The 24,496-nt window shown below is 36.5% G+C and overlaps 1 protein-coding gene and 1 long non-coding RNA gene across 3 annotated transcripts in view; one reads left to right on the forward strand and one right to left on the reverse strand.

Annotated features, from left to right (window-relative positions):
• Positions 1–24,496, forward strand: part of LOC127554392 (uncharacterized) — an 804,883-nt gene that overhangs the window by 564,589 nt on the left and 215,798 nt on the right. The window lies entirely within an intron of this gene.
• LOC127554401 (uncharacterized) lies at positions 7,895–13,011 on the reverse strand. The gene is made up of 7 exons (XR_007951974.1): positions 12,759–13,011; positions 11,593–11,645; positions 9,182–9,265; positions 8,855–8,938; positions 8,528–8,611; positions 8,201–8,284; positions 7,895–7,958 (listed from the first exon to the last, which is right to left on the reverse strand). It is a non-coding gene; the product is annotated as an uncharacterized LOC127554401 (long non-coding RNA).

Raw genomic sequence — 24,496 nt, forward strand, 5'->3', positions numbered from 1 at the left:
AATTATAGTATAAAGCAGCAGTTCCTAAAACCATCTGGTATTGACTAAGAAATAGATTAGTTGATCAATGGAATAGATTAGGCTCAAAGGACAAAACAGCCAATAACTTTAATAATCTAGTGTTTTACAAACCCAAAGACCCCAGTTTTGGGGATAAGAACGCATTATTTGACCAAAATTGCTGGGAAAATTGGAAATCTGTATGGCAGAAACTAGGCATTGACCCACACTTAATACCTTACACCAAGATAAGGTCAAAATGGGTTCATGACCTAGGCATAAAGAATGAGATTATAAGTAAATTGGAAGAGCATAGGATAGTTTACCTCTCATACATGTGGGAGAGGAAGGAATTTATGACCAAAGAAGAACTAGAGATCACTATTGAACACAAAATAGAAAATATGGATTATATCAAATTGAAAAGCTTTTGTACAAAGAAAACAAATGCAGACAAGATTAGAAGGGGATCAATAAACTGGGAAAACATTTTTATAGTCAAAGGTTCTGATAAAGGCCTCATTTCCAAAATATATAGAGAATTGACTCTAATTTATAAGAAATCAAGCCCTTCTCCAATTGATAAATGGTCAAAGGATATGAACAGACAATTCTCAGATGAAGAAATTAAAACTATTTCTAGCCATATGAAAATATGCTTCAAATCATTATTAATGAGAGAAATGCAAATTAAGACAACTCTGAGATAACACTACACACCTGTCAGATTGGCTAGAATCACAGGGAAAGATAATGTGCAATGGTGGAGGGGATGTGGGAAAACAGGGACACTGATACATTGTTGGTGGAATTGTGAACATATCCAGCCATTCTGGAGAGCAATTTGGAACTATGCTCAAAAAGTTATCAAACTGTGCATACCCTTTGATCCAGCAGTGTTTCTACTGGGTTTATATTCCAAAGAGATACTAAAGAAGGGAAAGGGACCTGTATGTGCAAGCATGTTTGTGGCAGCCCTGTTCGTAGTGGCTAGAAGCTGCAAAATGAATGGCTGCCCATCAATTGGAAAATGGTTGAGTAAATTGTGGTATATGAACATTATGGAATATTATTGTTCTGTAAAAAATGACCAGCAGGATGAATACAGCGAGGACTCGAGAGACTTACGTGAACTGATGCTAAGTGAAATGAGCAGAACCAGGAGATCATTATATATCTCAACAACGATACTGTATGAGGATTTATTCTGATGGAAATGGATCTCTTCGATAAAAAGAGCTAATTCAATTATTGTTCTGTAAGGAATGACCAGCAGGATGATTACAGAGAGGACTGGCGAGACTTACATGAACTGATGCTGAGTGAAATGAGCAGAACCAGGAGATCATTATATACCTCAACAATGATACTGTTTGAGGATGTATTCTGATGGAAGTGGATCTCTTCGATAAAGAGAGCCTTAATCGATCAAAGATGAACAGAAGCAGCTACACCCAGAGAAAGAACACTGGGAAATGAATATAAACTGCTTGCATTTTTGTTTTTCTTCCCGGGTTATTTATACCTTCTGAATTCAATTCTCCCTGTGCAACAAGAAAACTGTTCGGTTCTGCACACATATATTGTATCTAGTATATACTGTAACCCATTCAACATGTAAAGGACTGCTTGCCATCTGGGGGAAGGGGTGGAGGGAGGGGAAAAATTGGAACAGAAGTGAATGCAAGGGATAATGCTGTAAAAATTTATCCTGGCATGCATTCTATCAATAAAAAGTTATTTAAAAAAAAAAAAAAAGAGAGCTAATTCAGTTTCAATTGATCAAGAATGGACAGAAGCAGCTACGTCCAAAGAAAGAACACTGGGAAATGAATATAAACTGCTTGCATTTTTGTTTTTCTTCCCAGGTTATTTATACCTTCTGAATCCAATTCTCCCTGTGCAACAAGAGAACTGTTCGGTTCTGCACACATATATAGTATGATATACTATAACCTATTTAACATGTAAAGGACTGCTTGCCATCTTGGGGAGGGGGTGGAGGGAGGGAGGGAAAAAAATTGGAACAGAAGTGAGTGTAAGGGATAATGTTGTAAAAAATTACCTTGGCATGGGTTCTGTCACTAAAAAGTTATTTAAAAAAAAAAAAAAACACAACAACAAAGCAGCAATATTTAACCATCTTTCTTTTGTCCTTTCCTTTGTATCTGGTAAGTTCCTTAAGTCCTTAAGTTGACTTCCTAATGGGCTGTCGACCGAAATTCCCTGACTAGGGTCCTGACACTCATTTTTGGACTGTGATTTCCCCATCTTTACTTAGTTCCCAAACTAAGTTCAGCAGTTTCTCAGAAGCCTCCCTTAGCAGTTCTTTAACACTGGGGCCTGTCACAGTCCAGCACTCAACAAAATTTAGCAAGGACTATTCCCTCAGGTTCCCTAAAACCTAGTCAATAAGACCCCTAAACTATTCCAAGAGCTTACCAAGCCACACGGTGCGGATTCTAAATTGCGCCGGCCAGTCAGGATATTCGTTTCTTCCAAAGTATTAGTTTCTGTACATCACTGAGTCCCCCCCTGCTTTGGTCGGCTGTCTGATAGGGAAGGAGGATGCACATACTTGAGGCAGAGACCACTGGAAAAATTCCTCTGTGGGCACCCACCTCCGCTCAAGGTGTACACCCGTCTCCCAAAAGACACCAATCCCGAGAGCCCCCAAAACTATTTGGGGCAATTGCACTTACCCAAACTGACTACTCAGGAGTCACTCCAAATGATGTACAGAAAGAATTTATTAGAATCTCAAGAAGCGGACCATCCTGGCCTGTGGTCCCAAAAGGACAGCAAGGAATCCACAGGAGGAATCTCATTCACTTGAAGATGCTTACAACTTTTATACATTTCAGACAAATAATCCCCCAAAATCCCACCCTCTATTGGTTGAGATTGGTTACATAAACTTTATCCTCCTATTTGGTCAGTGGAATGCAGTGAAAAGGGTGATCTACAACTTCGGCCACTTAATTCCTTCTTTGGACAATGGAATGCAGTCCAGATCTCATTCAAATCATGTGCCTGGGCCCTATAGACCTGATCTACTTTAGTTAACAGTCTCTGCTCAATATGTGCTTCGTAAGTTCTTCACCTTTCCACACAATGGTATGCCTTTATAATGGAGCAGCTCTAAAACAGTGACCCATTAAGAAAGGGTGAGTATTTTGCTCAATAGGTCTCTAACCTATAAGTTAATGGGGAGAAATGTGAGCATGTAAGATCTGATTGTACCCTGCTTCCCTTCGTGGTTCCATCTCAACTCAGTGGAACTTATATTTGGAGGCTAGAGAGTACCAACCCCAACGATTTGTGTTGAAGATGGTTCCATTTTCCAATCAGGAGTACAGTGTTTCTGTGCTATTAACTGTCAGTTATTGACCAAGCCTCTAAAAGCCATTTCTTCTATGTACAATGGTAACATAGGTCATGTATCTGTAATAACTTGGTGCCATTCAATTTCTTCTGTTCTTACTATACATCCTTCTAATAGCTTTTGATATAATAGTAAAGTTATATGGCACAATTCCCTACTTTTATGGTTGTGGTTTGTGTGTCCACATTTCCTGCTGGTACACACAAGAGTTTTTCTTCTCTCCCCAACATACATTTTTTGTATCACACCTGCTGATTATCTTCTAGGCAATGGAACAAAAATTATAGCCACTGACCCAATGGGTAAAGGAGGTATTTGTTGAATTTTAATAACATATCTGGGGAGTTCTGTGGGGATTTTGTTTTCTTTTTGAGCATAAAGGGTTACATACTATGGCTACCTGGCTATGATTTCCTGCATCGAATTGTCTTCTTCTGGTATTTGTGCGTGCTGTTCCTGTAGGGATGGTGGGCTCATTCCCTGAGGGGGTCTCATGCCATCTCATTCCCCATTGTTATGGATGGGGCCTGGGGATTTGGCCTCTCTGGCCCTTTCCTGTCTGTGATTTAGAGAGTTGGCACTAAATAGTGCAGTGGAAGCCTCTTCCACATTTAGGACTCACAGTTTGAGACCTGTTATTCTTATCTTTCTGGTGGCATTGGGCCTTGAGGTGTCCTACCTTTCCACATGAAGCATTTTTTAATCTGTTTTTTGATTTTTTTGTGGATCCCCGCACTGTTTGATGTTGATTAGCTAGTGCAGATGTGTAAAACACAGAGGAACACCATCTCAACAAGTGCTCTAGAGAGGCATCATTTTTTAAACCAGATGTGGCCTTTTTACATTCTGCATTACAATCTTCTTGAGTCAAATGTTTTAGGAGTATTTCTACAAATTTCTATATCATTAACTGATCTGGCCAAGGCTTCTTTAAGGCATCTGAGAAAATCAGAGAATAATTCTGCATGATTTTTTGAAGGAAACCCCACAATCTTCCTAGGAATTTCCATTCTAGTGCTTATGGGGCAAGAAGTTGCCTGCTGATAAACCTCAATAGGATACCCTATCTGCTCAAGGCATTAATAATATTATATAGGAAAAATATGTAGGGAGGGAAGACAAAAGGCCCTGCTTAGCATAATATTCAGTCAACTGCTCCCCATCACTTTCCATTTTTTAGGATCTAAAGTCTCTTCTTTTGGGAAAAGTCAAAAGTTATAAAGAAATTTTTAAAAAGTTTCTAAGGGAAGAAGGATGTTGGGAAATGGTGGATAGCTCAGAAAATTCCAAGCTCTTTAGGTTTTCTTTACAAATAAGACAAAAAATCTTCACTTCTGGGCTTATGTAAAGAATGAAAAACAAATAGGAGCTGGGGATGAATGATGGTAATCCTGAGACAATAGGAGAAGTTCTGAAGATACTAGGAAGAGAATTCCCCTTCTCTAAACTGTAAATACTTTCAAGGTTAATTCTACTTAAAACAATAAGTGAAGAGATAGCCTTGAGATTAGTTGGGTTGGAATAAAGCCTCAGGCCTAAACACAAGATCTTTCACTTTGCATACTGTGTGGAAAAGATCCAGACAACCTCTCCAGATAAGAAACACTAGGCCTAGTTGTAGTACATACACATGACCCTGAGAGTAAAGGAACTGGCACCAAGTTAGGGGAATGCAAAAGCATGGGATAAGAAGGCTGCAGGCCTTTAGAAGAGAAGAGAGATCTTAGTTTGATGTTTCAGGATAGAGGGGAGAACTAAGGACAACCTGAGGCTAGAGGACATCTCACCAAGATGATTATGCTACCAAGCTCTTATTTAAAAAGAAAAACAAACAAACAAACAAACAAACAAACAAACAAGCAAGCAAAGGAGAAAGAACCCAACCATAGAAAGGATTATCTGCATAGGGAAGATCCAAGTTTATCTTCAGGGGAGAGTGCTCAAGTTGGATAAAGAGGCTCTACTTCCTTAAGCAATGTGAAATCCCCACATACCCAAGAAGAATTCATAGAACTCAAAAAATCAAAAAATCAAAATGACAGAGATTGAAGAAAAACTAATATATACATATATAATAGGAAAAAAAAAGAATTCAATAAAAACAAGATTAAGAAAGAAAATTCAAACATTTAGAAAAGGACATGCACAGTATTAAGAAAATTCCTCTTTGAAAACTGGAATTGGGCAAGGCGATGCCAGAAAAGTCACAAGAGACAAAGGAGTAATAGAACAAAATATAAAGAATGAAAAAAATGGAACAAAATATAAGTCATATTGTAAGAAAAACTACAATAAAAGATGAAAGGTCTTGATACTATTTATCAAAAAATCAAAAGCACTAAGATTGAAGCAAAAACATTGTGGCCAGCAAAATTAATGCTAATCTGAAAAAAGAAAAAAAAAAGGGCATTCAACAACCTTCCAGACATTTAGGTTTCTGTTGAAAAAAAGAGAAAGCTGACCTTAACAGACATTTTGATATACACAAAATATAAGATAAATAGAAAAAATTATTTCAAGGACTTCAATAAGGATAAATCTGCTTACTGCCTAAATTTTATACACATAAATTTCTGCCTCGGGATTAAGATTGTTGTTATCAATTGGGTAGTTCATGCGGTGGAGGTGAATAAGATATGGCTCTAAAAAGCAAAACCATATAGTTAAAGATTAAAACAATAATTATATAATATGATGTGGTGCAAGAGTAAGAACTAACATAGTGGAATTAGGTATAGGGAAAGAGGGCTGGCAATTCTGAAATCCTACTCACACTGGAAATGAATACAAGAGGGAACAATACATGTACATCTAGGAGACAATAAAATTTTTCAGAATTTAAGAAATAAGAGGGTGAGGGAATAGGATAAGGTGGTAGATGGAAGGGTGTGTAGAGGAAATGGGATATGGTGTGTAGCTTAATAGTAATGAGATAAAGAAGGAGATAAAGGATGGTGACAGAAGATAAAGGAGGTATCCTTTGGAAGGCAGTGAGCTTGGGGAAGGAAGTTAGGAAGCTAAACTAGCAGTAAAAGTAGAAAAGTTCACAGGGATAGGAAATAAGAGATACCCACAAATATAAGGATGTGGAGTAGAATTTTCCAAGGGGGAAAAAAAAAACCAGGAGTAATAATCATTGATCTAACACAAAGTGAAAGTTAAAATAGATTTGCTCAAAAAAAGACAAATAGAGAAACCACATTATTATGTCAGCCATAAAGATATTCCTTTTAGACTATTCAAAACAATTAAATAGTATAAGGTCAGTGTAAGGGTCCCTCTACTCACCAAGAGGGTCTCAATTGGACTCCTTACCATCCTCCTGGTCCTTGGACATCTCTGAAGCAGTTCCTTCCAGCTAGTCTCCTCCCCACAGAGCACACGGGACACCAGATGTTACTAAGTACAGCAAGTGTATATTAAGCACTCTACATCTTCTCTAATGGCATCTGCACCTCTCACAGTTACATTCTTTCATGTATACCATCTCATTACATCATCTCATACCCAGCTATCTTTGTCTTCTTTGTCTTTTACCCCATCACGGTACAGGCTACTCAATAACAAAATCATTAATCTTGGGGGTAAACAACCTTTCACTACTGCCTTCCTGTTTTCCTCCTCTGCACACCTTGTTCGCCCCTAGGTTATTTCCTGCTATACAGTACCTTTTGCCATGCATACCTAAAACCATCTAACCTCTTTTCTTATTATGCGGGGGACCGCTCAGGCAAGAGGTGAGGGAAACCTCACTCACAGTACAGAAGCAGAGGGGATGCTAAGCTTCGTTAATGGAGCGCGGTTAAAACCAGGACTCCCGAGTGTCCTCAACCCTAAGCCCTGTCCATTGTTTGTGAATCCCAATGCCTAGATGGGTCATGGGTGTATCAGTACTATAACGTCCCGTTAACTGTGACACATGGCCATATACATGAAAATCAGATGTTTGTTGTCCCCCCCCTACCATATGCACCCCCAGTGATCCAGGTATAACTCCATTGTCTCTTTTGATCAGCCAGGTGTTGTGCTGGTGCCACAAAGTTACTCGACTTTCTTGTTGCTGTGGCTCCTGTGTTGAGGCTCATCAGAGATAACAGTCCCAATAGAGATTACACTTCTCCTCTCCATTTCCATCTCTGGTCCTGGGAGCTTCTTCTCTGCAGCTCTTTCTGCCGTCTCCTCTTTTTCCATATGATCTCTTTGATGCCGCAGATCCTTGTGATCAGCACCACGGCTCACATCTGTTTTCATCTACAACAATAAGAGCATACTCCTGAACCCCACACTTCGACTGTCCTGGACCTGCCCAATTTCCTTTCTTTGTTTTCCATAATAATCTATTAATTTTATCCTTTATATAGGGCTGTGGAAACTCCCTCCCAGGAAGCCCTGTCCAGCAGAATGTCCCTATTTGTGCCGCCACTTGTAAGGGTCCCTCTACTCACCAAGAGGGTCTCAATTGGATGCTTTACCATCCTCCTGGTCCTTGGATGTCTCCGAAGTAGCTCCCTCAGCTGCCGTCCTCGCCAAAGAGCACTCAGGACACCAGATGTTAGTGTGGTACTAGATGTTACTAAGTACAGCAAGTGTTTATTAAGCACTCTACATCTTCTCTAATGGTGTCCCATCTTTCTAAAAATCCTCCGACCTCCCACAAAATTTTCAATTTGTAGAGCCCGACCTCCTGCAAAATTTTCAATTTGTACGGCTGTAGGAACTTCGTCCCAGGGACCCTGTCTAGCAGAATGTCCCAATTTGGGCCGCCACTTGTAAGGTCCCTCTCCTCACCAAGAAGGTCTCAACTTGACTCCTTACCATCCTCCTGGTCCTTGGACGTCTCCAAAGTAGCTCCCTCCACCTGCTCTCCTTCCCACTGAGCACTCGGGATACCAGATGTTACTAAGTACAGCAAGTGTTTATTAAGCACTCTACATCTTCTCTAATGGTGTCCCATCTTTCTAAAATCCTCCAACCTCCCACAAAATTTTCAATTTGTCGGGCCCGACCTCCTGCAAATTTTTCAATTTATACGGCTATAGGAACTTCGTCCCAGGGACCCCTGTCCAGCAGAATGTCCCTATTTGGACCGCCACTTGTAAGGGTCCCTCTCCTCACCAAGAAGGTCTCAACTTGACTCCTTACCATCCTCCTGGTCCTTGGACGTCTCCGAAGTAGCTCCCTCCAGCTGCTCTCCTTCCCACAGAGCACCCGGGACACCAGATGTTACTAAGTACAGCAAGTGTTTATTAAGCACTCTACATCTTCTCTAATGGTGTCCCATCTTTCTAAAATCCTCCAACCTCCCACAAAATGTTCAATTTGTAGGGCCCGACCGCCTGCAAATTTTTCAATTTGTACGGCTGTAGGAACTTCGTCCCAGGGACCCCTGTCCAGCAGAATGTCCCTATTTGGGCCGCCACTTGTAAGGGTCCCTCTCCTCACCAAGAAGGTCTCAACTGAACTCCTTACCATCCTCCTGGTCCTTGGACGTCTCCGAAGTAGCTCCCTCCAGCTGCTCTCCTTTCCACAGAGCATCCGGGACACCAGATGTTACTAAGTACAGCAAGTGTTTATTAAGCACTCTACATCTTCTCTAATGGTGTCCCATCTTTCTAAAATCCTCCAACCTCCCACAAAATTTTCAATTTGTCGGGCCCGACCTCCTGCAAATTTTTCACTTTGTATGGCTGTAGGAACTTCGTCCCAGGGATCCCTGTCCAGCAGAATGTCCCTATTTGGGCCGCCACTTGTAAGGGTCCCTCTACTCACCAAGAGGGTCTCAATTGGACTCCTTACCATCCTCCTGGTCCTTAGACGTCTCTGAAACAGCTTCCTTCAGCTGCTCTCCTCGCCAAACAGCACTCGGGACACCAGATGTTACTAAGTACAGCAAGCATTTGTTATTACGTACTCTACATCTTCTCTAATGGCGTCTGCACCTCTCACAGTTACATTTCTTTATATATACCATCTCATTACATCATCTCATACCCAGCTTTCTTTGTTTTTTACTCCGACATGATACAGGTTACTCAGTAAGAAAATCATTAGTCTTGGGGTAAACAAACTTTCACTACTGCCTTCCTGTTTTTCTCCTCTGCACACCTTGTTCCCCCTCCTCAAGTTATTTCCTGCTATACAGCTCCTTTTGCCACGTATACCTAAAATCATCTAACAGGTCAGAATATCATTTTGAAATCAAATATGATAAATTGGTGCATTTAGAAAAATACAGAAAACCTTGAACCTAAGGAGAATGATGACATCCACATTCAGAGAAACAGAGGACAAATGTCAATGGATATCTGTGTATTTGTTTGTGATTACAGGTATCCATGTAGATAAATGTCTATATATACATAAGTATATGTAAGTGTATATATGTGTGTGTGTGTGTGTGTGTGTGTGTGTGTGTGTGTCCTGGGATGAACAGACTACAGTGAAAATTCATATCCCTGGTAGCAACCAGTGTCTAAGTGGGTTGCAGGCAGGGATACTGACAGGGTTCCATAGTTCCCATGTGGGCCCCCAATTATTATAATCAATGATCAGAAGACCGCAGTAGGGATGCAAACTCTCAATGTTATTTTGTATAAACACTGCTTATCTAACTACAATATTGAACATGCCTTCCTTTGAGTTCTTTCCTTTAAAAGTTCCTGTCTCTCCCTTTCTAGATAACTACTTCTGCTAACCAAGTTTGCCTGCCTTAGAGCTACATAAAGCTTTTTGTCCCTTGAGCTTGTGAACTCTTTCAGGATGACTCCCCACATTCAAGAGTTATTGTATCCTTGTGATTTGTATATATGTGTAAGTGTGTATATGAGTGAATACAGGCATGTTTGTATTTATGCTTACATAAAGATATACATGTTAAACTGCAGTCTCCTTGAGGGAGATTTGGTTGAGGGGAAGAAAAGGAGGAAAAGAAGAAAGTAAAAAGTGCACAGCAAAGAACAAAAGAAAAGCTACAAGGAAGCAAAGAAAAGATGGGACAGTTCTGAATAAACTCTGTTCTATTTTTATATACATTTTCTTGAAAAGAAAATTGTTACAAATTTTGAATCCTTTTTTATAGTCTTATACAAATGACAATGCTTTTATTCCTTTTTCCATTTCCATTACTTTTTTTGTGTATGGTATTATGCTTTAAATAAATATATTTTAAAAGAAAGAAAAAAAAGGACTGAAAACAGAAGCCTTTCAATTTGGATCAGAAGTCATCATGGTTAACTATGGAAAATATATTTTAGTACTATCAGAATTGACAAAATCATAGATTTCAAAGCAGCCCAAGTAAACACTGATGGACACATGCAGAAAGAAGGAGAATATCTGCTATTACAAAAATTGATGGAAATGAAATTAACACTAAAAGATTGCCATTGTCTCATTACCCATTTTGAAAAAACCTAGCTCAGTGAATAGAGCACCAGTCCTGGAGTCAGGAGGACCTGAGTTCAAATCTAGCCTCAGACACTTAATACTTCTTAGCTGTGTGACCCTGGGCAAGTCATTGAAGCCAGATTGCCTCAGCCAAAAAAAAAAAAAAAAAAATTCCTAGCCCTAACCTAAGGGGGGAAAAAATAAAGTTCATATAAATCTCTCACTGGCAGAGAGGCTGTGGAAAACTTAACATTGTATACACTTTTCAGTTTGATAATATTTACTGAACTTATTTTTTATAAAGCATATATGTGTAAGTATGTGTACCTATGTATATCTATGTGTCTATGCATGGTTGACTGAATTTCAGGGAGCTGGCTCAGTGTTGAGAGTGTGGAATAAATTTGAGGATGGCCATGTTTAAAGTTCCAGTGATGAATTTCACTAAATTTTCTTTCATATTTTTGAAGCTAGTAAAGGTGATTTGTTTAAGTGATAATCCTTTTGGGAACAGTGACTATGTATAATATTATTTCCACTATTAAAGAAAAACTTTAAAACAGTTAAAATCACCCCCCCCCCCCAATTCAGAATTCTTAACAGAGAGAAATGGCATGGTCTTTCATCGTAAAAGATTTTGATGTTTTAGAATCCCCCCAAAAGTGCCTTAAAGTCTCATGTATGAGGCCTTGATTTTAATGATTTTATCATCTCCTTTCTCAATATAAGAAACAGTTTTCAGGAGAGGGCTTACAATTAGACTCTAATAAAACTTGGTGGAACCCAAATTATAAATGTATCCTTGAACTGAACTCTCCTACCTTTTTGGTCCTTTAATGTTTTTCTCTCTTTTTCTATTGCCCCCAGAATATCTCTGGAAAACAAGAATAATAATGTATTTTATGGTATTTTGTATTATATTCATTTAAATGAATATAATACTGACAGATTTTTATCAGTTATTCTCTTGGGTCTCTCCTTTAACGATTTTGCCATTAATCACTATTTGTAATATTATGCCACAGTTCTCAGTCTCCCTAATTATCCTGACCAAGTCCTGACTCAGTTTCTTTGGATCAAAGCTCAGTCCTGCAAAACCTCCCCTCCCTCTTTATCAGAATATTTGATAAGGATAAAAGATCTTATGTTTTAGAATATCAGAATGCTCTCCCATCCCAAGCTACAGGAATGCCTGATACCATCTTATCAAATGTCTCTCCCCATGTCTGGGGTGCCTCCCCCCTCCCCCTGATTATGTCATCTCATCTCTAGTGGCTTGCCCCACCCTGACTTCCTTCCCACTCTCAGCACCCTGACTAAGCCCCTGCCTCAGTCTACCCCCTGCATTTGAGCCACATGTATATATGTCTTTGAGAACTCACATTATTTGCTGGATTCTTGGAGATGATAGTCTCATTCAGCCCTGGAACCAAACCATGGATCCATAGGATTCCAGTATATCTTTCCATTAAATAAATTATTAAATACTCTCTAATATCTATCTTGCTCAGTTTCTCCAGCATTACAGTAAATTATTTGTCTGGTCATTCAATATATATATATAGCTACAGCTTCACTTGTTGGTAGTTACTAAATGAATATATGTGCTTTTGATTTGGTTTTAATTTTTGTGCTCACATTAATTCAGAGAGGTATCCAGAACTTTCCATTTTCTTATATCAAGCCATTTTAATTCCTAGTTTGGTTCTTTTTGATTGAGAATCTAGAATTTATTTAGTCAGTCTCCACTTATCAGGCATTTCATGCATGTCCACAAGAACGCTTTGAGAAATGTTCTTTGAACATAAACATAATCTCTTCTTTTGACTTGTTTGCACACTACACTCCATTTGTTTTATTCCAATAAGGTGAAGATAGAAACAGATGAGGGACACATTGATTTCTGTAATTTCACAAGGATACTGCTTTAGTGATGTGTAATGATAATCTACCGTTCCAAAACCCCACCAATACTACATTAGTTTACCTTGAGCTAAACAGCTTTGTCCTTATGGCATATCGGATGTATCTTTTTCCCTCTTCTACATTGTTTAACTGTGGGAAAGAAACATTGTTAGATAAAGCAAAATATATTATTTTAAAAATGAATTTTAGTTAAAGTGTTGAGTTTGAAATCCTATCACTTCGTCATTTCTTTCCTTCCCCTTTTTCCTGAAATAGTAAGAGATCAGATTCAAATTACACTTGCGTAATAATGTAAACAATTTCCATTTTAGTCATTTTAGATAAGACTAAAATAAAAGAAAAAAAAATGAAAGAAAGAAAAACTGAAAAATACCATGCTTCAGTCAATATTCAATCAAGATCAGTTCTTTCTCTGCAGGTAGATATTTTCATCATTTGTCCTTTGGGATTATTTTGGTTTATTGGATTTGTTTGAAAATATTTTTTAAAAAATTGTTATTCAATTTGTTATTCAAAGTTTTTTTATCCAACAATATTCCTGTTTCAATGTACTACTACTTCCTGGTCCTGTTCACTATTCAGACCTTACCACGTTTTCCTGAAATTAACCTGCTTCTCATTCCTTAGGGCATAATACAATAATATTTCATTATAAACATATGCCACAGCTTCTTTGGCCATTCTCCATTGTTGGACATTCCATTTGATTTCTAATTCTTAGCTACCAAAAGAGTTGCTATAAATATTTTTGTACAGAGAGATTCTTTTCTAAATCTAATAATGTTATTGCTGGGTCAAAGAGGATGCAGGTTTGATATCCCTTTGGTTATTGTTCCAAATTGCTCTTCAGAAAGGTTGATTCAATTTACAACCCCATAACAGTACTTGCAGTGTCCCACTTTTCCCACATCCCCTCCAACATCCAACTATTTTTGCTCATATTAGCCACTCTCAGAAGTGTGAGGTGATACCTCAGAGTTGTTTGAAAGTGCCTTTCTCTGATCATTAGTGATTAATATTTTTGTATGATAATAATTTTGATTTCTTTGTCTGAAAATTGTCTGATCAGATATTTTGAACATTTACCAATTGAAGATGACATAGATAGCTTGACAAATTTTTATTTTGTAATGCTCTCTGTCTTTGGTTCTAAATTCTTCCCCTAGCCATCAGTCTGATCAATAAACTATTCTTTGATGTCTTAATTTGCAGGCGGTATGGCTCTTTATATGTAATTCACTTACCTCTTCCTGAGGAAGCACTTGGCTTCATTTATATTGAAGATGATGGTGAAACATCTTTAAGAAGGCCTGCCAGGCGAGACTTACATGAACTGATGCTAAGTGAAATGAGCAGAACCAGGAGATCATTATATACCTCAACAATGATACTGTTTGAGGATGTATTCTGATGGAAGTGGATCTCTTCGATAAAGAAAGCTAATTCAGTTTCAATTGATCAAAGATGGGCAGAAGCAGCTACACCCAAAGAAAGAACACTGGGAGATGAATATAAACTGCTTGCATTTTTGTTTTTCTTCCCGGATTATTTATACCTTCTGAATTCAATTCTCCCTGTGCAACAAGAAAACTGTTCGGTTCTGCACACGTATATTGTATCCAGGATATACTGTAACCTATTCAACATGTAAAAGATTGCTTGCCATCTGGGGGAGGGGGTGGAGGTAGGGAGGGGAAAAATCAGAACAGAAGTGAGTGCAAGGGATAATGTTGTAAAAAAATATCCTGGCATGAGTTCTATTAATAAAAAGTTGTTTAAAAAAAAAAAAAAAAAAAACGGCCTGCCAGGCCTTCCTGAATGTGAAGGAAGGCCTGGCAGGCCTTGACTCTTTCTCAGTTTCCTAATAAAGAAAAGCTTATCAAAGTAAAGAGAACCTTATAAACAATAAAGAGAACTTTATCAAAACAAAGAGAAGTAAAAGGAAATTTTAATGAGAATTCAAGCCAACTTAAGAAAATCATTAAAATGAGACTATTATGAACTTATATCACTGGGAAGGGTTTCCTCTCTCTTCCCTCCCTCTGGAAAGATTTCTGAAGAAGCTAATAGATATTTTTTTCAGTAACCTTCCATGGCAGAACCAATTAAAGTGCCAGACAGGCATTCCAAGAACTTCTTAAGGGTGTAGTCCAAATAAGAAAGATAAGAAATTCAAAAACATTGAGGCTCCAAATGCTACAGAGATTAAAGTGTGTAAAAGAATAGAAGAGCTAATGTCCAACAGCCAAAATTAACAAACCCTTAAGGGAAATCCTTTTGACATATCTGTGCAAATTTGTCTTTAATCTCTATATCTCAGTGAAGATAATTTTGCAAACTTTCAAGAGAGCAAGCATGACCAAAAGAGGAGATGCCAATAGAAACTTTCTCCCCTCACTTTTTTAAAAAAATTTTTCAATGCATTGAGAGTATTCTGGTTGATTATTTCCCCTCCCTTCTATATCTTTTATTCCTTTAAAATGTTATTTCTTATAAAGGGTGTGGGGATCACTGTGAAGGAGGAGAAAAACAGAAGAAATTATCATTTTTAAAATCAAAAGCTCTCAGTCAAGTTTTTCTTTCTCTATTGGGGAAAAAAAGTGCAAAAAAGTAGTGATAAGAGCACAAAGCAGAATGTGTAATATTGCTGTGAATAAAGAAAGGAATAAATACAGAGATATGGAAGAGGTGGAAGTGACAAGATTTGGTAATTGGTATGTTACTCTATAGGTGTAAGGGGGAGAGCACTAAGAGTATATATAAATCTGAATGCCAGGATTTGGAGAAGGTAATTTTGATGTGTAAGGATGAGATCCATGAGGATATATTAATTCATTAGTCTGGAAACGTTATACTTGGTTCTACAGGTTTGGGCATTTTCTATACAGATTTTCATTCCTTGGCAGCTGAAAAGATCAGCAAGAAAGAAGGTGTCAAGAGAATTTCAGGGGAAACAATACTCTGATTGACCTTGTTTACTGGTGTTTCAAATTGCTTAGGGTGAGAAGAGTGATTGTAAGGAATAATCCTGTTGGAGCCAGTGAATATATATCCTAGTTCCACTTGCAAAAACTAATATCGCATTAGAGTATTGAAATAGGACTTCTTCCCTAATTCCAAATTCCTAAGAATAAGAATAATTGTGTTTGTGGCAGTTTTAATTTACGTTATGCGAGTCTCACACAACTCCTAGCAAGCTCCATGGTTACAAACATTGTTTTGAGGCTTCTTCTGCATCCTCCTCACTGTATCCTAGAGTGTTCAGGAGAATACATAGAAGCCAACTCTAAACAAATCCTTAAAGAATACAAATGAGAAAAATCCCCAGGAATTGGACTCCCTTACCATTTTGTTTCTGTCCTCATTTTTTGTCTCCAAATTTTGTCTGTAAAATAAAAACACCAGAGTAGGTTTTTTAACTAAGAAGAGTACTCGTTTGACTATTAAGTGACTTGTGTTTGTATCTCCACTTCTTTCACTGTTAAGTGTTGAGTAAATCAATATACTGAATTTCACGCTTTGAAATCTATTATTGACAACTTCTTATTTTTCTCTTGTGTGTCTTTATAGTTTTTTGGTGTGAGTGGTTACTAAATTATTGTTTATGTTTTATTATGGTTCTAATGGGGGGGGGGTCATATTCATTCACAAAAATGTCTCTAGAATTTTCCTTAAATTCATTGAGTTTGTTTCATGATAATATTACTGTTTCTGTCACATATAGAATTTCTTCAGCCAGTCTCAACATGCCCGATTGTTCAGGCATCTCTAAGCTTTTGGAGTGACACAAGATTACAAAAAAGGCTATTTAAAAGTAGCCTCCCTTTTTTTCATGTTTGTAGTCTATATTCCATTTAGTTTATTCTCCTTAAAATGATGGCAGTATGAATTTCTGTAACTTTTGTAATTTGATTAGGAAGCTATTACAATTTCCAAAAGGATTCTAACATTCTTGAACTCCTTGGGGGTTCATGAGTGTTCCTGGCTGTCCAGAGAGATACCCATTTATGAAACATCAGCATTTAAATTTTCCAGATGATTAACAAATAAATGTTCTTTATTTTTCTTCTCCTTAGTGGAAGTTTTTATTTCCAAAGCTTCTCCTGTGTTTTCCTCAGGACAAGAAACCTTTTTTTAGAAGAGACAAGTAAAATAAATTTCTAATAAAAATCAAGTCAAAATTTGTGAAATCAATAAACTGAGAACACTCTGAATGAATGCTCTGATGAATTATTCCCCTAGTCAGAAAAAGATTTCTGAAAGAGATAAGTCATTTCCTGCACAAACCGCTTCCAAGACAGACATGTGGAAGTATAATAAGGATTTTGAACCAACTTACAAAAATTGTAAGTAAGAAAGATCCATAAGATCAAAAGCATTCAGGCTACTAATTTTATGGAGGGAAAAACCTTCTAAGAAACTTAATAAACAGGAGTAAATTCCCAAGAGTCCAGACTGACAAACTCAGAAAAGAAATTCTAATGACATATCTGAAGGAATCTTTCTTTAATCTGCATCTCAACGAAGGCCCATTTTTATCTTTACAGACTTGCAACAGCAAGCCAGAGCTTTCATAGAAGGTTTAAGAAGAGATTCTCTCCCCTCATCTCCTTGCAGAATTGGAGGTAAGAGAGAGTTTAATATTGCGTATAATTTCAATGCTTTGTGGTAGCTAATGTTTTTCCCTTTTTGCCTTTTCTTTTGTTTTTAGTGTTGTAAAGTATTTATAATGCAAGTGAGAAAAAACACGGAGAAATATTGACAATCTTTTAAAGAAAAGTGATCAATAACAACGCTATTTAGAAAATTATTATTTAAATACTACCTAGAGGCAACTTAAACCAGAATAAGTAATGTTCATATGAGCAAAGAGAAAGGAGTAAATGCCTAAGATGCTTCATGAATAACAATATAATGACATATACAAATGAGAGATGAAAGGGGAGTCAAAAATGACTCTGAACTCAAGGGCTGGGTGCCTGACCTGAAGGCAGTGTCCTTAACGAAAGGAATAGAATGAGTGGAGAGAGAGATTTTAAAGGGAGATCATTTGGATTTGTTGAGAATGAAATGCATGTTGATTACTTGGATGAATAGATTTAAAGGTCTTCTGCAGTGAGCTATTTATACACCCAAAGGTATTGTGCCAAAGTTCCCTTTTGATGTCCTGACCTAGTTTCCCCATTTCCTTTTGTCCTATTTAGTTATTCTGCCTCAGGTTATAACTTTTCCCTCTTAATGTTTGATGAGATAAAGGTCTACCTCAGTTGCTCTGCCCCAAAACGCCAGGCTATAATCATTCCCTCTTAAATGGTTTAGGTTATAGGCATTCCTTCTTAAGATTTGACAGGATAAAGTTTATGCATTTTAGATGTCATTAGAATATACCCTCCATTGTGTCATCCTAAGGACAGCCTCCCCCCCCATTAGGTTACCCCCATCCAGGTCCCTCCCCCATTATGTAATTGTTCTTGTAGCTTGCTCTCTGATACTTAAGTGCTGGACTCTTTGAGATGATAGTCTCGTCCAGTCCTGAGACCAAACATGGATCCACTGGTCCCAGTATCTCTCTCCATTTCATAAACTATTTCATAAACTAGGTCTCTAATCTCTGTCTTGCTCAGTTTCTCCGCATTACAAAGGGACCTGATGATATTGAGAGGAAAAAGAATATAGTTTTTATAGGTGATGAATTGCTATTAGTCACTCAGTCTTATTCAGGAAGAAATGGAAGTTGATCCACCAGAAAGAAATGGGAATGGTCTACATTACTCAGCAAAAGAGGTACCAGGAGAAAGTAGTATCAGGAAGAAAGAGGGTGAAGAAAATTGGTATACAGAAGGAAAAGTCTACTTCATAAAAAGGAATAGAATGTCCGGGGACTAGAAAGACTGAAAAAAAAGCCTAAGACTTGAAAATTAAAACATTATTATAATTTGAGCTATAAAAATTTATTAAAAAAATAATTACAAGTTTTCAAAAGATTCCTCCATTACTAAATGGTAAAGTACACCCAAAAACAACGACAACGACGACGACAAAACAGTCTCAATCAAAATTCTTTGGTAACAGTTATAAAAGGCAAAGAAAAGAAAGAAAAATGATGGAAATGTCTGGATAACTAAGAGCTTAGAAGCAAGTAAGCCCAAAAATCTATTATGCAAGTAATCTGAAATACAGGAAAAGGGGGAAAAGAATTCTATGCCCTAGAAAAATTGCAAAACAGGCACAAAGTAAGTTTAGAAGAGCCTCATTACACAATTAACCAGGATAAATTCTGGACATACAACTAGATTTAGTCTAAGAAAAGACTAATAAGTTCTCATTTAAAATAGGAGTTCTTTTCTGTGATATGATTTTGGGGGATAGGGATGGGATATACTCTCAAAAACTGTAAAGGCCATACTTAAAGAAAAAAAAAAATCATTTAAATTACACTGCATACCAGCAAACTTTTACAAGAAGCAAATCAATGCAGCTTAGAAGAGGAAAAACATTAGGAACACATTTTTATGATCATGCTCTCAATTACAAACACAATTAATCAGGATTTTTAAAGAATGAATATAAACTAAAAAGATTTAGTTCTTCCCTATCATCCTTTTGCCCACCCATAGTGAATTATTCAATTACATTATAATCAAATGACTTTCCAAAAAAGATTTAAATACCATTAAAGGAAAAAAGGACACTATATCATGAATAAGAAGGGAAATGGCAATTAAACCAAATGATTTTCATTTCATTCAGACCATATGGATAAATATAGTTATTCCATGAAAATAGATTGTTTACATATTATTGGAGGAGTTTTAAAAAGGTCTAATACTTATTTAAAAAAAAAACTTTCTATAATTATGGGAAAAAAAGATTATGAAAATGATCATGCCATTTGAATTATTGAGCCCACTATTGGGTATATAGGGTACAGATATATCAAGAGCAAGAGAAAAATTGCACAAGAAGAGTTGTAAAAGAAAACTTTAGGTAAGAAAGTGGATGCATTTAGATAAGAGCTTGACTGAACAAATCCTGGGAGACTGATATAGTGATATTATATTGAGATAGTCAAAAAGAATTAATTTTGTCTCAGCAACTTTGCTTAACTTTGAACATAGAATGAACTGAGAAAATATAGTCGATTACTCTTCAAAGAGTCCCCATTGAATTAGAAAACAACAACTCAAGAACTATATGCAGAAGATATATAGAACATAAGTGCAAAACAATCTCAGAGGAAAAATATTAGTCACGCATTGAGTATGGATAAGGAAGACTCACTACCAAAGTACCTTTGGTACTTTTTCAGACCTTTTCAGAAGATAGAATTTAAGTCTCTTAGAATGTGAAAATATGATGGAGGAGAATGGAGAGAGAAGACATTACAGTCAGAGAGAACAAAGGATTGACAATGCATGGAGTTGACATGGTAGCATTTGAGAAGAGCAAGAAGACCTTGGGTCTTTGGATTTGGAAGGCAGTAGACATCATGTCGAAGAAAAGGCAGTAGACATGTAGGAAAATGTGAAAGGGCTAAGGTGGTGAGGGACTATCAAGGTTAGCATTACATACTTTATGGAGGAGATTCCAGATTCAAAAGAATAGGGCCAAACTATGGTCAGATCTGTTTTTTCAAACGATCATAATGGCAGGTGAGGGTAGAATTGAGTGGAGTGGAGAAAGATTTTAGGAAGGTAGAGATCTTTGCAATCAACTAGGGTTGAGATGAGGAAGAACTGAACCAATTATGATAACTAAGTGGAGAGGGAATAGAGTGATATAACAGAAAAGTTGTATTGATAGAAATGAGAGTATTTGAAGAGATTGTTTGCATTGAGTGAGGATCCATTAAACTCTTGAGAGCTGAGATGATTACAAGATTACAATGCAAGATTCTATGGAGGGAGAAGAGAAAGTAGAAGGGGACAAAGCCTTGAGGAGCACAGCTATCCTGCTGAGTAGGACATGGTCTGTATATATATCCTTCTAAAGCAGACTCAAGAAGACTAACAAAACAAATAGGAGAAGTCCTAGGTGGAAGTCGGATCACCAAAACTTAAAGAGAGGAAGTCTGTCCAAGAGATTAGTATGATCCACGGTGTCAAAAGTCATAGAGAAATCAAGAACAATAGGAACTGAAGGAAGAGCATTCTGGGAAGATTGTGGAGTAGCTTAGAAAATTCTAAGCTCTCCCAGTTTTCCGCACAAAAAAAAAAAAAGGGACAAAAATCTGCATTTCTAAGGTGACACCAGTGAAAAACGGAAACACAAATGGGCTGGGGATGAACAGTGGTCCTCCTGGGACATTAGGAGAAGATCTGAAGATACTAGGAAGAAGATTTCCCTTCTTTGAATTGTAAATACTTTCAAGGATAGTTCCACTTAAACAATAATTGGGGAGCCAGCCTTGGGGTAAGTTAGGTAGGGATATAGCCTCAGCTCCAACTACAAGAACCTTCACTTCCTAGACTGTGTGGAAAAGTTTGAGACAATCTCTCCTGATAAGGAACAGGAGGCACGGTTGTACTACATAGACTTCACCCTGGGAGATAAAGAATTAGGACCTGCTAGATGAATGCAGAAGCACTGAGATATGACTGCAGGCATTTTCAGGTGGGTGGAGAGGTTAGTTTAGTGTTTCAGACTAGAGGTGAGAACTGAAGAAAGAACTGAGACAGGAAGATATCCTCCCCTCCTAAAAAAAGGATAAGAAATGCTCTTATTTCAAAAGATCAAAACAAACAAAGGAGAAAGAACCCATTCATAGAAAGGGATATCTAAATAGGGAAGACCCAAGTTTATCTTCAGTGCAGGTTGTTGAAGTTTAATAATTAAAAAAATAATAATAATAATAAAAAGCTCTACTTCCCCAAGTAATGTCAAATGCTCACATCCCCATGAGGAATTCATATAAGATCCCAAAGAATACTTTAAAAAGCAAATGAGAGGAATTGAGGATAAACTAAAATATATGCATAAAATATAAAAAAGAAGAATCCAAGAAAAACAAGATTATGAAACAAAATTCAAAATTCAAACAAATAGAAAAGGAGACCCACACTCTTAATAACTCTTTGAAAAAATAGAACTGAGCAAGAAGAAGCCATGAAAGTAATGAGACCAAGGAAAAAGAAAACAAAATATAAAGAATGAAAATGTGAGACATCTCATAAGAAAAACAACACATATGGAGAACAAATGAAGAAAGATAAGAATAATTGAACTGCCTGAAAGGTGGTATATTAAAAAGAAATCTTCATACAATACTACAGGAAACAAAGAAAATTATCCTGAAGTGTTAGAACATGAGAGGATAATAGAAATTGGGGAAAAAAAAGTCCATTAATCATCTACTGAACGAAATCACATGAAGAAAAAAAAAACTTCAGGAACATCATTGCTACATTTCAAAACACACAGATCTATTAGAAAATTATATAAAAAAAAACAAAACTGCTGCAAGAAAATTCAAATATGCAGAAACCCCAATTAAAATCACCCAGAACCTATCAGCAACTACAATAAAAGATCAAAGGTCTTGGAATGCTATTTATCAAAGAATCAAAATAATTAAGGTTGATGCAAAAATATTGTGTCCAGCAAAATTCATGATAACTTGATAGAAGAAAAAATAAAAGCATTCAACAGACTGTCACACATTCAGTCTTCTTTTGGAAAAAGAGAAGTGTGAATTTAATAAAAATTTTGACATTCATGAAATATAAAGTAAATATAAAATAATTGAAATAACTTAATTAGGACAATTTCTAAAATTTTATACACAGAAATTTAAACCACATCTCAGATTGTTATTATTGAGTAGTTCAAGGGGAGCTTGATGTATGATGAGTGAGTATGATGTGACTTTAAAAAGCAAAATCATGTAGGAAAAGGTTAAAACAATAATTATATCTCTTATGATATAATTTGATATGATGTGATGATATAATATGGTATAATGTGATGCAAGAGCAAGACCTGATATAATGGAATTAGCTATGGGAGAGAAGGACTGGCAAATCAGAAATTCTATTCACAATGGGAATGAGTTAAGAGAAAACAATACAAATACATGTAGAAGGGTAAAAAAAATCTTCAGAATTTATGAAACCAGGAAGAGGAAATAGGAAAAGGTGGTATATGGAAGGTGTGTAAGAGAAATGGGATAAGATGTGTACATTAATGTTAATGGGATAAAGATGAAGATAAAGGATGATGACAGACAAAGGAGGCATCCTTTGGATGGGAGTGGACTTGGTGAAGGATGTCAAGTAATAGCAAGCTAAATTAACAAAAAATGTAGGAGCGGCCACAGGCATGGGAAATTAGAGATAGCCACAAACACAAAGATCAGGAATAGAATTTCTTAGAAAAACAATCAAGAATAGTAATCACTGATTTAAGAGAAAGTGAAAGTTAAAATAGATTGGTTCAAAAAAGAAAAAGAGGAACTACATTATGTTGCCAGCCACATTATTATTTTATATTAACCTAAACAATTAAGTAGTTTATGATCCAAATATCATTGTGAAGTAGAATACGATTAAGTTGATGAATTTACAAAAATAAGTGTCATCCACCTTCAGAGAAACAGAGGACAAACCTGAATGAATATTTGTATATTTGTGTGTGATTAAAAGTATCCATGTGTATATGTGCCTATGTATGTTTATGAATATAAATGGATATACTGGAGGGACAGATCCAAGTAAAAGGTCCTATCCCTGGTAGCAACTACATGTCTAGGTGGGCCCCAGGCAGGTATACTGACAGGATTCCATAGTAAGCCCTTGTTCCATTTTTTGGGCTGATAGTATACTTTGTACAAAGAGAGCTATCTTGAACTGATTCTCAGAGTTATATATTATAACTGATGCCCAACAAGATATAAAGGAAGCAAAGATAAAATAGAAAAAAAAAGGTTAGAATAAATGGTATTGTATTATATTTATTTTCTTGAAAAGGAAATTCATTGTTTTTACATATGTTGAATCCTTTCTTATAGTCTTGTGCAAATAATAATGCCTTTTTTTCCTTTTCTTTTCTCCATTACATTTATTTCTCTTCTGTATTATATTTTAAAAAAAATTACTGAGAACAAAAGCTTTTAGAGATCAGCAGTAACCACAGGTAACTTTGGAAAGTATATTTTAGTACTATCAGAAATAACATAATCATAGTTTTCAGAGCAACCTAAATAAACATTGTTGAACAGATGCAGAGAGGAATAAAGAGAATATTTGCTATACCAAAAAATGAATGGAAATGAAAACAACACTGCAAGATTGTCATCCTCTCATTACCTGTTTTGAAAAATCTTAGCTTAGATCTAAGAAAAAGTAAATGAAGCAAGTATGAATCTCTAATTTGAAGAGAGGGCTATGGTATACAGAAACTTAACATTGTAATCTTTTCAGTTTCAGTTACATTGGTAGGTTTGGCCACGCTGTTGTTTCTTTAAAGAATATATGCAATATATGTATCAAGGCCAAGTCTATGTTTGTCTATTTAATGTATCTTTGAATTAAAGGGAGTTGGCTCAGTGGTGAGGGTGTGGAAATAAATTTGAGAATGGCCAAGTTATAAATATATATTATTTCAATAAATTTCCCCTCTAATGAAATTCATCACTAGTTTTTTTTTTTTTTTCATATTGTTGAAACTAGTAAAGATTAGTTTAAGTAATAATATTTTGGGGAACAGTGACTGTGTATAGTATTATTTCCACTAAAAAGAATAACTTTAAAATGATTTTAAAACTTTTCCCCTAATTTAAAAGAGGGAACAGCATTGCCTTTC

Source organism: Antechinus flavipes, chromosome 3, assembly GCF_016432865.1.
Source record: "Antechinus flavipes isolate AdamAnt ecotype Samford, QLD, Australia chromosome 3, AdamAnt_v2, whole genome shotgun sequence".
Classification (NCBI taxonomy): Eukaryota; Metazoa; Chordata; class Mammalia; order Dasyuromorphia; family Dasyuridae; genus Antechinus; species Antechinus flavipes.